At 41.8% G+C, this 15834-nt stretch overlaps 1 long non-coding RNA gene across 1 annotated transcript; it reads left to right on the top strand.

The window, feature by feature from the left end:
• The first annotated feature begins 202 nt into the window (after positions 1-202).
• Positions 203-4731, top strand: LOC122455764. Its single transcript, XR_006274221.1, has 3 exons — positions 203-229; positions 962-1046; positions 4602-4731. It is a non-coding gene; the product is annotated as an uncharacterized LOC122455764 (long non-coding RNA).
• Positions 4732-15834: the final 11103 nt, after the last annotated feature.

Raw genomic sequence — 15834 nt, forward strand, 5'->3', positions numbered from 1 at the left:
CCTGGTTAATCGATAATCAGAAGGAACCTCTTGCTTGACCATTGAAACTGCTTACTTAACAAGTTTGCTTTAAGGGACATGTCATTCTATTACTAATGTATAAATAAGGGGGAAAAGTTTGAGGTAGGGGGACTCTTCAGGACTGGACTCTCTCTCTCTGGATGCATCTTGTGTTTCCCAGCGGCAGACGGGCTGCCGCTGTGCCACTCGAGAGCCATGCTCAGCTTTGGTAATTATCAAAAGTTGGGGGTGTTTTACTAACCTCTTGCGGATGTGGGTATAAGTGCTTGAGACTAAGTGAAGTTTAGCTTTAAGTGAAATCACTCTTGTGTTGTCCTGTTTGTGCCAGCCATCTATCGGTCGGACGGCCGTGTCTCCCCTGATTTATTTCCTGACGCCACCTCGCACAAGAGTAAAAGTTACCAAGAGCGTTGGGTTGAAAGAACCCCGGGTAACAAGCCCCGCCACTAGAGGGAGTCATGTGATCTCATGGCATCCCATGGTGGCATTTCTAGAGAGCTCCTTTGGGACAGAACAGCACTTAAATTCTCAGGATCATTTGCTTCCTCAACACAAAGTTAGAGAATGATAAGAAACCCCTCTGACCACCTACTTTTCCTTACAAACATCTCCACAGCAGCTGCCTGTTCAATTGATTTTTAAAGGTGGGCTATTGGAGCTGGACTGTTCCAAAAAGAAAAGGAGTACTTGTGGCACCTTAGAGACTAACAAATGCCACAAGTACTCCTTTTCTTTTTGCGAATACAGACTAACATGGCTGCTACTCTGGACTGTTCCAAAGAATTAAAAAACAGGTCACCGAGGTATCTGCTGTAATGTCACCTCCAATGTCATCAAATCACTAGCCTAGACTCCTCAGCTTCCTGCTCAGGTTTGGTACAGCATACATAATAGTAGACTCTCTTTTTCTTCTGGACTCACCAGCATGCTTCACATTCAGTTTACAGCTTTTAAACTAGCTCTTTCAGAAGGCACAAATGATTTCTCAGCAATAAAATCCCCAGTGGACACATCTGTTGGCTTGGGTAAGTAATGCAAATCTATATATTATTTATCATTTACACTTTAGAACTCTGCAGTTAAAAGCACTTCTCTCATTTTGCTTGTTTTCCTCCTGCTGGTATCATCTCAGGATCACTTTGACTCTAATTGCACCTGAATGCGACAAGTGAAAATAAAACCTTTGACAAACAAGCATTATTCAAAACTCACCGTTCCCTATGTTTGTACAAAACTATCATTATACAAATTTGTTTGCTTAGCTCCAGGCATATTGCTGGAAAGGAAACCTGCACCTTTGTCCTTTTACACATAAGCTCACATAGTGAAGAACATGAGAAAGTGGTAGCATTTTAGCCACTACCCTCTTTTTTCAAGGTCTTCCTTAAAACAAACAAGTCTTCCCCAAAAAAGTTCTCCTTGCACAGCAGTGTTGGCTAATTAGACCCAATAAATACATGGGGGAAAACGTTTCCCAATGTTTCCTACTTAAGCAAAAGCATTTCCTTACATCCCATTCCCAATGGTTTGTTTGTTGCCTTTTTTGACAATAAGCCCCTAAGTGCGTGCTCAGATCTTGTCTCCTGACCACTCTGTAAAGTAACTCACTATTGGTGCTATACAAGTAATAAAGAATATTTAAAACACACACAGTGTTAAATATGAAAATGATATTTGTTAAGTATTATTTTAACTGAAGCCAACACAGTATGCATCTTTGTCCACCTCTACCCATCACTTGTAACAATGCCCCTGCTTGGCTCATCTGTGGAGACTGACATATATCCATACATTCTGGATCTCGAAGCATGAGTCTCTACTGTAGTAGGAAGAGAGTCATAAGCTTTTCTATCAGAGGCCTGGTATGAGGCAGGACCTGCTTACAGAATTTGGCAAGAACAGGGCTGATAGTTCAGAAATACAGGTTTCAGAATAGCAGCCGTGTTAGTCTGTATTCGCAAAAAGAAAAGGAGGACTTGTGGCACCTTAGAGACTAACAAATGTATTTGAGCATAAGCTTTCGTGAGCTACAGCTCACTTCATCAGATGCATTTGATTTTTCCACCAAATGCATCCGAGGAAGTGAGCTGTAGCTCACGAAAGCTTATGTTCAAATAAATTTGTTAGTCTCTAAGGTGCCACAAGTCCTCCTTTTCTTTTTTCAGAAATACACATTCCTAAGACATGCTAGTCACAGAATGCTCACGCAAACACATCCTGATATCAAGTGGTACCAGAACATGCCAATATTAAGCATGCTACAAAAACATTCCCCAATGACAACAGAAACTGACCCCTCCTAAAAAATAAGGTCAGAATGATAGTAAGTAAGAAAGATGTTTTGATTGAACCAACATGTACAAAATGCAGGGTGATAACTAGTGACGTTGGGGGCAGTAACCAACTATGTCAAAGGGGCAATATAACTTGTTTGTATCAGGGTATAAAGGTGTATTTCAGAGGGAGTCTCTTTGGGCATGGCTACACTTGCAGATGTAGAGAGCGCTTTAAGTTAAACCAGCCTTCGGAGAGCGCAGTAGGAAAAGCGCTGCAGTCTGTCCACATTGACAGCGTCAAGCCCACTGGTGTGGCCACATTTGCAGCGGCATTGGGAGCGGTGCATTATGGGCAGCTATCCCAGCATGCAAGTGGCTGCAATGTGCTTTTCAAATGTGGGGAGATGGGGTGGAGTGTGACAGGGAGTGTGTTGTGTGTATGTGAGGGGAGAGAGAGTGGGTTTTTGGAGGGCTGAGAGCATGTCAGCATGCTGTCTTGTAAGTTCAGACAGCAGCAGACTCCTCCCCTCCCACCGCCTCTCTCTCACATACACAGCATTGCACAGTAATGGCTTGTTTTGTCTCAGAGCAGATAAGCAGCGGGCTGTCGGAAACGGAGCTTTCAAAGGGCATATCTGCATTCCTGCAGTGATTCAAAAACAATGACAAGAGTGGCCACTTGAATTAAGGGGATTATGGGACATTTCCAGAGGCTGATTAGAGCGCAGGAAAGCAACACCTCGTTCACACTGGTGCTGCGGCACTCCAGCCGGGGGGGGAGGGGCAGCAAACGCTACTCCACTCGCCGAGCTAGAGTACCAGCAGCGCTGTAGTCGCAGAGTCAGAGTGCTCTACGTGCCTTGCCAGTGTGGATGGGTAGTGAGCTAGTGCACCCGGGGCTCCTTTAATGTGCTGTAACTCGCAAGTGTAGCCAAGCCCTTTGTCTGTATAAATCAGCCATCTTCAAAGTCCAACCTATGCCTACAAAACCATGGGTGTCCAGAGGTCAGACTTTGATGGGCGTTGGGTGCCTAAGTCACTTGGCCCCACTGGAACTCCCAAACTGAATCCCCAGGCTTGCCTTTGCAGAATTGTTCAGTAGTCAAATTTAAAACTAGACATACATTTACGTTACAAAGAAATGAAGCAGCAAGGTGTTACAAAACTCATCGTCCCAGAGCACCCCCGGCATTGCAGCAGCTCTGCCTCCAAACAGCCAGCAATGCCTTCAGGCTGCTGCGGTAGCTCAATGCTGTGACTATGACAGGACTTCCAGCCAAGCTTTATCCCAGTCTCCAGTTAGCCCCAGCCCTTCCTGCCTGAGGGGTTTCTCCCCTCTAATTTCAGACACTCTTCGCCTCCTCCTCCCACACCGGGCTCTGCTTTTCCCATTCCCAGGCTCCTTTCCAGCTCTCTCTTCAGCCTCTCCTAGGCTCCATTAGATGAGGCTCCCTGCACTTTCCTGAGCAGCACCTTCCTGCTGGAGTCTGCCACAGGCCTCTCTGCCTCGGGTTCTCCTTTCCAGCCAGCACATGATTCTTTCCTCCTTTTAAGTCCCAGACCCTGCAAAGGTGGAACAGCCTGGAGTTAACAAATAGATCTGACTAGGCCCAGACTTCCAGGCATTTAAAGGGGCAGGATACCATATGACAGGGGGTGGGGGGGAACAGACAAGTATAATCTCTAGACCAGATCTGCAAAGGGACTTAGGCACTTTGCCAAAGCCCCACTCGGCTGCCACCTAAACCTGTAGGCATCCAAACTCCCTTGGTGCCTAAGCTTTTACTGTAAAGGTTCCCCTAGGCACTGCCTCTGGGCATGTGTACTGCTGCCTCCCTCTAGGCATCCAGACACCTATTTCCCACCTGTGATCCACAACCCAGGGGAAGACAGTCACTCCTCTGCTGACTTGCGTGCAGGGCCTAATCCAGTAGGTGTGCTCAGAGGCCCACTAACTCCACACAAAATGCTTGAGGGAAGAGGGGATGTTCAGGTAAACATGTGAGTGGGTGGATGGCGGGGGAGCGGGGGGGAGGGAAGACTTCTGTTCAAATCCCTTTTGCTCATCAGGTAGGGGGGAACTGAATTGGGGTCTCCCACATGCTGATAAGTACTCTAACCTCTGGGCTAAAGGTTATAAAGACCCCCCACCATCACTGGGAATCCCACCATGACCACCACGACCATTTCATTCTCGCAAGAAACCATGGAATAATTTGTGCACCTTGTGGCAAAGGGTATTGAATGTTGATGGGAGATACTGCACTAGGACTGGCGACGCAGTATCCTCTTTCTCATTTCCAGATAATCAGCACAGATGTTATTTTTTGAGTATGAGGCTTTGATGGATCCGGATCTGGAAAGGAGAGTCACCTGTAATCAACACATTAAATGAAAGACTTGACAAGCTTGCCACTGAAAAACAATCACGTCCAGTAAAAGCTTAATTCCATATCTATAAGTCCTGATGCTCTCCTTTAGTGTAATCAGTGTTCACCAGCAACTGAAACACTTTACTCAGAGATTTTTTAAAATTCCAGAAATACGGATGCATTGTATTGTGCGAAGAGTTACAGAAGGCACAAGCAAATTAACATTAAAGCCTTCAGTCCTACAAATGCTTATGTAGGGACTAAACTTTAAGCTCATCTGTAGTTCTATTGACTTCAGTGACACTATTCAAATGACAGGTTTCAGAGTAGCAGCCGTGTTAGTCTGTATTCGCAAAAAGAAAAGGAGTACTTGTGGCACCTTAGAGACTAACACATTTATTTGAGCATAAGCTTTCATGAGCTACAGCTCACTTCATCGGATGCATTTGATTTTTCCACTGAATGCATCCAATGAAGTGAGCTGTAGCTCACGAAAGCTTATGCTCAAATAAATTTGTTAGTCTCTAAGGTGCCACAAGTTCTCCTTTTCTTTTTACTATTCAAATGCTTTAAGTTGATCACATTCATAAGTGTTTCCAGGGTCTTAGTCATTTTACTTCTGAGATACCCAGGAACGGTTCATGAATTCAGTGATCCCTGGATTCTGATGCTGCTGTAACTGTCACTGACATTGCATGACACCTAGTAATTATAGACTGCTGTCAAACTAGTAACATCCTTAATAGCACAGAAGTGAATGCTTGAACTTCAGTGTGTCAGGCAGACAAACATACAGCTCTAGAGCGAAGAAATTAACTTGAATGAAAGTTGGCCAAATCCTGCTCTCCTTTGCACACACTGAAGGGGCTGCATGGGTTGCCCTGCCATTGGAACTGGGTGAGTTTCATCAATATAGCAGCACAGAGCATCTTGCACAGCTCCTGTGGATGGAATCCAAATGCACAATTTAAATTTTAAGGGGCTTATCCCCAGCTGGGGTGCATCAGTGTTCTTCCACTGAAGTCAAAGGAGCTATTTCAATATATACCAGCTGAGGATCTGGATCTAAATGATTCAGTTGTTTCAATTATTCCACCCCATTCCCCTCTTAGTCCCCCAGACAGCACACATTAAAACTATTTTTTTAAATAAATGGGGAAATTGTATTCCTTCCCTCGCCCAGTCTTCTCATGGATCAAAAGAAAAGTGATGGAATTTTGCTCAAACCATATGGCAGAGATCAAACATGGGAAATTTCAGCCCCAAAGGTGAATGATACGTATTTGAAAACTGGGGCATTATGATAAAAATTGTTCTGTGACCTTAACTTGTAGGGGTAAGGATAAAGTAACCTCTATAATGGGGCCAATCTGTCATCGTCATTGGGAGGAGGATACAGAAAACTGAGCTATTGTATTTTATTCCAAGTCTTGACAATTGGCAGACAGGATTTGCCAGCCACTCTGCCAATAAATTCACGGATAGGGCACATTTATTACTGACACTTCATTTTTCTTTGCTTCTTTTATTGACAACAGCTCCAGGACTGAGTAGCAAATTACTCAGATGTTGAAAGATGGAATCAGAAGAGAACAGGTCTAACCCAGCTCACACAGCCAGTGCAGCCACAGTGATTTCAGTGAAGGCAGGGCAGAAAAGACTTCACAGGTTTATCACTGAAGGGATAGCTGTTGCTTTTGGCACATGCCTAAGCAATGGGCAGTGTGTAAGCTGTTGCAGCCTAGGAGTACGTCCAAGACAATTCCTCCCCAGCTCTGCTCTGGCTCCAGGGGAATAGTAAATTATTTCCCACCTTGTGCAAGTGGCAAGAGATTGGGCCCCTCCCTGCCCACTTGTAAACAGTGGGGAGTATTCGGGAAACGGGGGCTGTGCTCTGCACCAGGCTCAAGATTCAGGCAGGGCAAAGGCAGAGGTGTTCCTGAATAAGACAAGGGCACAACATAGCCCTAAATAAACAGGGCCAGATTACATCACTCTTGCTCACACTCCGTAGCATCTTATTCCTCTTTCTAGCTCCCGGTGCTGCTCACTCAGCTAGAGCACAGCCGTTGTATTTTCAGATTAAATTAGTTTTATCAGGATGCATGTGCAGGGATGGAGGCAGAGAAAAGGCTAGGAAGAGCATAGCCCATCATGCACGTGGACCCTGATCCAGCAAAACCCTTGGGGCCCGATCCAACTTCCATAAGAGTCTTTTCAATTACCTCAGTGGGGGCTGGATTGGGCCCTTAGGCATATGCTTTAGCAATGGCATGACTCAGGTGCTTTAAAGTAAAGCTTTTATTTCAGTGCTTTGCTGGATCAGGCCATAGTTTTTGTCTGATTGTTTTGTTTTTCAGGAGCCATAGAAATCTATGGCTGCAGATTTTGGGAGTTGAGATCCCCTCTGCTGACTCCACTTTGTTCTGACACTCTGCACCCTCACTGAAAACAAAAACACTTCTGGCTGTGCAGCCTTCCCTCAGTAAATCAATCAACTGGCATCTCATCTGTTCCATTGCCAGTCAGACAACATCAGCATCGTGGAAAGAGAGGTGTAATATCCCACATTTGTCTTGCAGTAATGGGAAAGATGCGCATGTGTTGACCTCTAACATCAAAGGCATCTGCTATATGCAGTGTAGTTGTTGCCGTGTTGGTCCCAGAATATGAGAGAAAATCTTTTATTGGACCAATTCACCCACCAATAGAAGTTGGTCCAATAAAAGATATTACCTCCCCACCTTGGCTCATCAAAGGCATCTGACTGCTCTCACAGACAAGAAATATATGTAAACAGGAAGTTTGACATTTATTCCCATAGGGTAGACCACACTTTAATGGAGAGATTTGCTCCTGGGTCACCTCACCTCATTCATGATTCCAATGACCCCTTCTGCTGCTACTTACAGTCACTCACATTCCCTCCCCTCCCACTTATAGCCATAAAAGCTCCGTGACAACTGCTGCAGCTGGTGACATGCAAGAAATAAAGACAATATTTTATGTATTTTTAGTTGCCCTTATATGATGATAGAGAAAGTCAGACTAGATGATCCCAATAGTCCCATCTGCCCAATGATCTACGAAAGCAGCTGAACACAAGGGGAGAATCAGCTCCCTGAAGATCACTAGCAAACCATTAGTGACACATTCTCCTGTTCTCAGCATAGGATCAGAGAAGCGTCGGGCTGGAAGTGACCTCAAGAGGTCACCTATCCATCACCCTGCGCTGAGATGGAACCAAGTACGTCAAGATCATCCCTGACAGATGTTTGTCTAAACTGTGCTTAAAACCTCCACCTCCCAAGATGGGGGTTCCAGTACTTAACAATCCTTCTAGTCAGAATTTTTTCCCCTAATATCTAACCTCAATCTCCCTTGTTGCAGATTAAGCCCATTACTTCTTGTCCTACTTTCAATGGCTATGGAGAACAATTTGATCACCGTCCTTTTTTTATAACAACCCTTAATATATGTGAAGACTGTTATTGGGACCCCCCTCAGTAGTCTTTTCTCAAGACTCAACATGCCCAGTTTTTTAAAACTTTCCTTATAAAAGTCAAGTTTCCAAAACCTTTTGTCATTTTTGTTGCTCTCCCCTGGACTCTGTCCAATGTGTCCACATTTTTCCTAAAGTGCAGCCCCAGAACGGAACACAGTACTCCAGATGAGGCCTTACCTGTGCCGAGCGGAGCAGAACAATGACTTCCTCTGTCTTACGTATGACACTGTTAATACACCCCAAAAGGAGCTTTTTCGCAGCTCCATCACATTGACAACTCATATTCAATATGTGATCCACGATAACCCCCAGATCCTTCTCTGCAGTATTACCTCCTAACCCATTATTCCCCATAAAGAGATACTATGATGCAGATTTGAACCACAGTTGCTGTGGCCACGATGCAGAGTACTAACTGCTATAAGATCACAACAACCCAACTGGAAGGCACTCTGGAGCAGACCAAGGGAAGGAGGGGGCAGTGGCAGGTATACAGTTTGCTCCAAACACCTCTAGCTGGTGGAATGGCCCCTGTGGGACTGTTTTAGCCAATGTAACTTAGAGCAACTCTCAGACTGCTCAATGTTATGAGAAGGGCCATTTCAGTCCCCAGTCAACATCAAGATCAGTTTCTACAACCACCTTCCCATCCTGTGCCACATCCTGCAGTAAGCAAAGCTCAGCTGGATTTGGGGATCCAGCCCTTTGGTCAAATATTGCTCTGATTTACACAAGTGTAAATCCGATTAATTCCATTGAAGGGAGTGCATTTACTCTGGGTGTAGACCATCATAGTGGAGAGCAGCTTTTGCCCCATAGTTAGACAATAGGCTCTTAAATCAGGGGATGTTAATTTAATAAACCAGAGACTCATACGTGGGAGAATGCCCTTCTTTTGCTGGAGTTCTCCATCTGTTGACTCTACTTGTGTATGAAATGCAGAGAAACTGGAGTATAAAAGAGTAAATAGATGCCAACCTCTCCTAACATTAAAATTTGTTCTCTTTCCCAATCTGAGAATAGAAGAAACACTTCAGTCCTTCTCCCTCATACTCAATCCAGCTCTACCACTTTAGTTTGGCTGCCTCTCTGCATCTGCCCCACTTCCAATTCTGACATTGAAATACAAAGTACATCGATTAGGCTTAGGCACCAGCTACCTGCTTCTCCTAGGTCCCCTGTGCATGTGCTCAGATTGCTCAGCCAGTGTTGTTCCTCATGGAACAGTCTGGCACTGCCACCCCGTGGCCTACCACTTGCACTCCTGTTTCTGTGGGCTGTGGTATTGAAGTACACAGGCTCTCAGTCCCTCCCCATCCTGACCCCTTGGTGTTTGAGGTACTTACAGCTGATCTAGGAGTAGCCAGCTTTCTTGAAGCCAGCCAGCACTGCTGGAGTATAAAAGGGCACTGACGTGTATTAGAGTATTGTTGAGCAGGTCATTGTTACATAGAAAATAGATTCTCCTTTAAACAACTGTAAGAAAAAATACTCACTCATATTATTTACTGTCAGGGTCAGGTGATTCAGAACATACTATTGCAGTAACCTCTGAATTTGGATTTACCATCCAGCACAAAAACATCTACTGCTCATGGCTTGCTGCTAGATCCGGCGCTGATATCTCACTTAAAACTGTTCTTCCAGCTAACGTGCAAAAATTAAGCAAGTCCTGGCCAGAATCAAACTCAAGTTCTTAAATTTTAATATTGAGAAACCCAAACTGGGTTGAAATACAACAGAATACAATCACTGTCTCATTCTTGTGATATTCTCAACTATGAAGTTGAGTCCACTGAGTTTCTTTTCTTTTGCACTAGAGAAAACACTATTTTAACCCCCACGTTGAAAGGAATAGCAAATTATATTAAATGAAAACAACTTTTAAGAATTTTAGAAATACGGAATTTTAAGCATAGGAAAAACAGTGACTGTGCTGGGGATTTTTGTCGCTGTTTCTTTTGCAAGCTCTTCGTGCTCTCCTATCCCTCTATTGAGAGACTATTTTTGGTAAAATTTTCTGAACTCTTGAAACTGTTGTCCATGATAATAGATTTTAATTTGGAGTCTTTAAATATATTGATAGGCGTATTAGAAGAGACCATGGTTTAATTACTGGAGTCTAGATATAAGTTAGTAACATTTATACATTCAAAATGTTTACAAGAAAAAACAGGAAGTGATGGGTCCAGGTGCTGAGAGGAAGTAAACAGAGAGAGTAGTAAGTACAGTCAAATTTTCCTCAGCAATAATTTGTGATGCACAAAAATGTCTAAAAGTTCTCAAAATTTCATTTAAAAAAAATTCACAATTTTTTCTAGACCAACAGTCCAAAAATGTCATTGTTCACCAATTTCTGCTAAAATTGCTCATGTGAGCCATCCTTACTGAGGCAAGTAGACCGATTGCTGCCTATAGGGCTATTTGCTTAATGAAGGATTTGCAAGTATAGCCCTAGAAGTTCTGAAAAATGATTTCCCCGCTCCTCTAACATGGATCTCTCCACTGAGTTCTATTTATCTTATTCCGTACCCTGACTCCACCTATGTCCGTTGATTCTGGAGCATGTAAGAAAGTTACAGAGAAAAGCAAAGGCTTTGTGAAATGTGTGAGCATATCTGGTGTGAGCTGTAGCTCACGAAAGTTTATGCTCTAATAAATTTGTTAGTCTCTAAGGTGCCACAAGTACTCCTTTTCTTTTTGCATATCTGGTGGGTGATTACTACTTCAGGGTAGTATGGGCTTGATCCAAAGTCCATTGATGTCAGTGAAAAGATTACCTCCGATTTTGATGGGCTTTGGGTCAGGCCCTAAAACCTGCAGTCTGCGGCTAAGTTAATTTGGTGAAATAGAAGGAAAAAAGAAGACTGAACAAGCAGGGAGGAAGATTTCAGAGCACAATAAAACCTAAGAGTAACGTTGGAAACCTACTCAGAGTGCAGCAAATTCTCATTAATGGAGTGCAAGAAAGAAAACTGAAGGAAAAATACCATACGGTACAACTTTTTATATATATAAAATTTTTTATTGCAGAGGGCAATAATAAAAATTAAGCAATAAAACCTAAATAGGACTTATAAATCAAAACTTAGGAATTAAATAGGAGAGCAGGACTTATAAACAATCAGAATAGCATAACTTCAAAGTCTTGGTTCATATAAATCAGTCAACATATCTCAAACTGCAACCTGAGGATGTATAAACTAAATCTTTCTTTATGAAGTACTTATTAGTCTGATTTATAAATCAACTATGCTATTTATAAATCTGTTTTATGATGTGCAAATCCATTTCCTGACTTAAAATAGCAGTTGAATGTTGCAGCTAAACCTTTGCGTGCCATATAATGATCTCAAAAGCTTTGTGGTCAGGGTTTACTGGCTGTTTTATAAGTCAGTAGCAATATATAGTACTCAGCCCAAGATGTAAAGAAATGCAGATGTGAAAATTCAGTATGTACAGGGGCACTGGAACAATTTGTGTAGTGACGGTGCTGAGAGCCATTGAACCAAACTGTAAACCCTTTAAATAATGGAATTCACTTCAAGCCAGCACCCCCTATACCCCTAGTTTCAGCCCCTATGAGCATGTAAGTCTACAGTAAAGCAATGGTTTTTCATCAGGCAATAATTTAACAAATGCAGCCCATATTTCTGTAAATAAAGCTCTGACTTCTCATTCGCCGTACATGAACATATACTAAAATATACATCACAGGAGTCTATCAGAGCAGGCACAGAGAAAAACAAGAGCCGGATTTAAAAGCACAACCTTCAAATATCGTTCTGCTTTTCAACTCTTAACAGGAAGCAGTACAGGAGACTGACAGCACCGGTTGGCTTGAGATCCCATTGTTCACACAACTTTAAAAAAAAAAAAGAAGACGAAGAAGTTATGCTTGGGCAACAGTCCACATCTGGCTGGAGGGAAAAAAATAGATTGACATAAGGCCTGGACATACTGTAAAAAAGAAACCACAATAAGATAATCAAGACTCCCAGGCCAAACTGCCAAAAAGGAACACAGCAGAGAGACAAGCACAACCGACAAGAGGGCTGGATTCAGGGGTACTAAATTCCCCAAATATTTTGACTTCTGTTTCATTAGAAATGAGGGCTGAGGGTGGGAGACCAGATAGCGAGTGTGAAAAATTGGGACACTTTTTTTTCGGGGGTGGGTGGGGAGGGTATAGCTGCATCTCTCAGACAAAACCCCAAACATCAGGACAGCCTCGCTAATATCAGGATGTCTCATCACCCTGGCTGAGGGGTGAATCTAACTCACAACAGGAAAACACGGAGAAATGCTATGGAACCAATTTTTAAGGAGAATTTTGAGATACTAATTTTAAAAACCATATATATTTTAAAGTATATAACAAACCATTTTTATTGGGTTTCCATGCGCCTCAGTTTCACCATCTGTAAACTGGGGATAATAATACTGACCTCCTTTGTAAAGTACGCTGAGATCTACTGAAGTAAAAGTGCTATATAAGAGTTAGGTGGTAGGATTTTAATGCAGAATGACAGTAAAGCTTTTCAGCTCCAAGTCCCATTGTGCAAAGAAATGAGCTGGTTGAAACTTTTTCATTAAAACTGGGGGATTTTGTTTGTTTGTGTTTTTTTGTCAAAAATTGGGTTTTCAATCAAATGAAAAGGTTTCTGGAAAGTGTCTGATTTCCTCAAAAACTGATTATCAGAAAATTGAAAACCTCAGAAATGAAATGTTATGTCGGAAACCACTGAGGTTTTCATTTTTTGATGAAAAGGAGAAATTTTTCACTGAAAATTTTGACAAAAACAATGTATTTTTGTTTTTTAGTTATTTATCAGCTACATTTTCCATAGGGGGAAAAAAGACATTTTCCAACCAACTTTATTAAATAGGCAGTCCTTCCCTCAGTAAATTTACAGTGTACAAAAAAACTGAGGCTGAAGATGGCAGGAGAGAGGTGGGAAAATGACATTTGATTAAACTGATATTTTTTTTTGTTAGTGAAATCATATCAATTTTTACTAAAAATTTTGTTTTAAAATAATTGGAAAAAGTTTTGAAAGCTTCAAAATGTCCCATTTTGACATTTTCAGAATGAAACATTTCAACTTTTTGTTTAAAAATTTACTTTATTTTATACTGAAAAAATACTAAAATAAAAAAGGATCAGAATTATTTTTCAGATTTTCATTTCAAGAAAAATTTCAAAAGTTTGGAGCTTCAGCCCAATTCAGGATTTCTTTTTTAAATCTTGAAATTTTTCGCAGGTCACAAAATCTGTTTTCTAACCAACTCTACTCAGCACCTGGCCGGATCAAGTAACAACAGATTCCCCAGACTTCTCTTTTAAGCCCTCAATTTTCAGGCACTGTATTTTTAAAAAAAACTCATGCCAGATCCCCTATATCCACAATTACAATACAATTATAAATTAGATCAGATTTTTGAAAAAAAATTCTGCTCCACATAGAGAATAGTTATATTCCATTCTGAAGTACTGACATTTTGCATAACCCTCTTTCCTCAGGTCTTCCATCTTAGCATGTTTCACTAGCAAACAAAAGAACATTTTGAATAAGTCTGGAGTTTCTTAGGAAAAACCTTAGTATCATACACAGAGCCTAAATAAAGAGGGAACTCTGACTAACACAGCAGCTGCACAGTCAGTACCACAGCCCATAGGCACTCCATAGCGTAGGTAGCAAGTACATGGTTTTTAAGGGTGGAAAACTCAGTAGAATTTTCAAAAGTACCCAGCAGTGGGATAATTCAGTTCTCACTGATCTTACTGGAATTTGGGCCAACACTGAGCACTTTTGAGAATCCTAGTCTAATTTTGGCAGATCCCTGCCTAAAAATGTATGACAAATTAAGAGCCAAATCATTCCCTTCTTGTCTGCAGGGCTGGAGGAGAACTTTTCAATTAGTATGAAACTGATAATCTTTCTGTGCAGTGATTCCCTGCCTTAGTGAATGTTGTGACTGTAGAAATACTTCAGAGGAGGCAAGAAACATGCCAGACGTTTTAGCTAATATGCCAGCTGGTTTCAAAACGCAAATAATAAAATCAAAGTCCCAAACTCACTGATCTGTTCAGATACAGTATCTCACTGTGCTCCTAACAATTATTTTATGATAGTTTGCTGGACTTCATTATTTTTTATTTATTGTTGATGTTTCTCTGTGGTGTTTTTCCTTCCCATTTTCCTGATATATGTTGCTGTTAATTATTCTTTGCTATATTTTAGAGGTTAAGTTTTTCCAGTATGTCACTGTAAAAAGAAACCTTTCAAAAATGCAACAACAAAGAAAGATCAAGGAACTTACTTATTTAAAAATCAATAGTCAAGTCAGCAAAGATTTGGGATGCTTCGCCCCTGCTCCCCATTCCATGTTTTACAGGACATAAAAAGAACCAGGAATATATTGATTTGCTCATTCACTATGTATGACCAAAAGTAACTTATGAGCCTGTATGAATCTTCCATGTTTTAAAAACCTCTGTAATTCTTCAAGCACTAAACTGTGCACAAAGTATGATGCAAAAAAAGAAGAAGATGCTGTTAGCAGATGGAGACAATGAACAATGTTAAGCAGTGGCATTATTTTTCTATACAAATTTCCCTATCCATAATCTTTAATGACAGTGCTGGAGATCAGTTGCAAAGTTCAGAAATGAATCCAAACTTCTCCAAAGTCCATGAGGATATGGATCAGCAACCTCAGTTTGGGTGTAACCTTGTGAACGAGATCCTACAGCTTGCAGTCAAGCAGCTGCAGGGGCTTGATGGCTAAGATCCATTTGCCTGAGGAGGGAATAAACTATTCTTGAGAGGACTCTCTGGTAAAACAGTCTAAATCTACAATCAACAGCTACCAAATCTGTCTGAGGACTTATTGTTTTGGGCATTGCAACTAAGGTTATTGTTATTGTCTAAAGAAAAACTACTGACATTGCCCAATGGAAGCCTGTTGCCAAGTTTTTGGACACTATACCCCCAAAAAAGTGTGCATTAGTGCACACACACATATGCAGGAAAAAGTTACAGTCCATTTAACTGCCTGCACAGGTGTGTTAATTGCACATGCAAATACTAGTTTGTTCAGTTTTGCATGCCAGTCTCAGTCCCCACCTGAATTTCCGGGCTGCTTGTCTTTCCTAAAACTCCTACTGAATCCATTCCCCAAATATTTGGGGGGAAGAATGTATGAAAGGAAGAGATGCTCTGTAACAATGAGAACGAGTGCCATTATTAGAAGGACTGCAGTCAAGAATTTCCCTTGATTTAGGGCTCGATCTTGAACACTCTGATCTAGCAAAGCCATTAAGCACACACTTAACTTTAAGCAAGTGAGTAAATCCCATTGACTTCAATGAGACAATTCACATGCTTAAAGTGAACCCTGTGCTTAAGTTGTTTGCTGGATCAAGTCCAGAGTGATCAGCTTGAAGAGTTGATCCCCCATTTCCTGCCGAGACTGGGAACATTTGACTCTTCGGAAGTTGCGTTCCCAGCTTCCCAATGCTATACTACATCTGTTTCTAGCTCCAGTAGATCATGAGATGTTAGCACTGAAAACAGCCCCCCCCCCCGTGATCTGACAGTACATTTTGGCTCCAAGACTTACAATAACAAATCACCTGATTTCATATCAGCATGAT

This window comes from Dermochelys coriacea, chromosome 9 (genome assembly GCF_009764565.3).
Source record: "Dermochelys coriacea isolate rDerCor1 chromosome 9, rDerCor1.pri.v4, whole genome shotgun sequence".
NCBI lineage: Eukaryota > Metazoa > Chordata > Testudines > Dermochelyidae > Dermochelys > Dermochelys coriacea.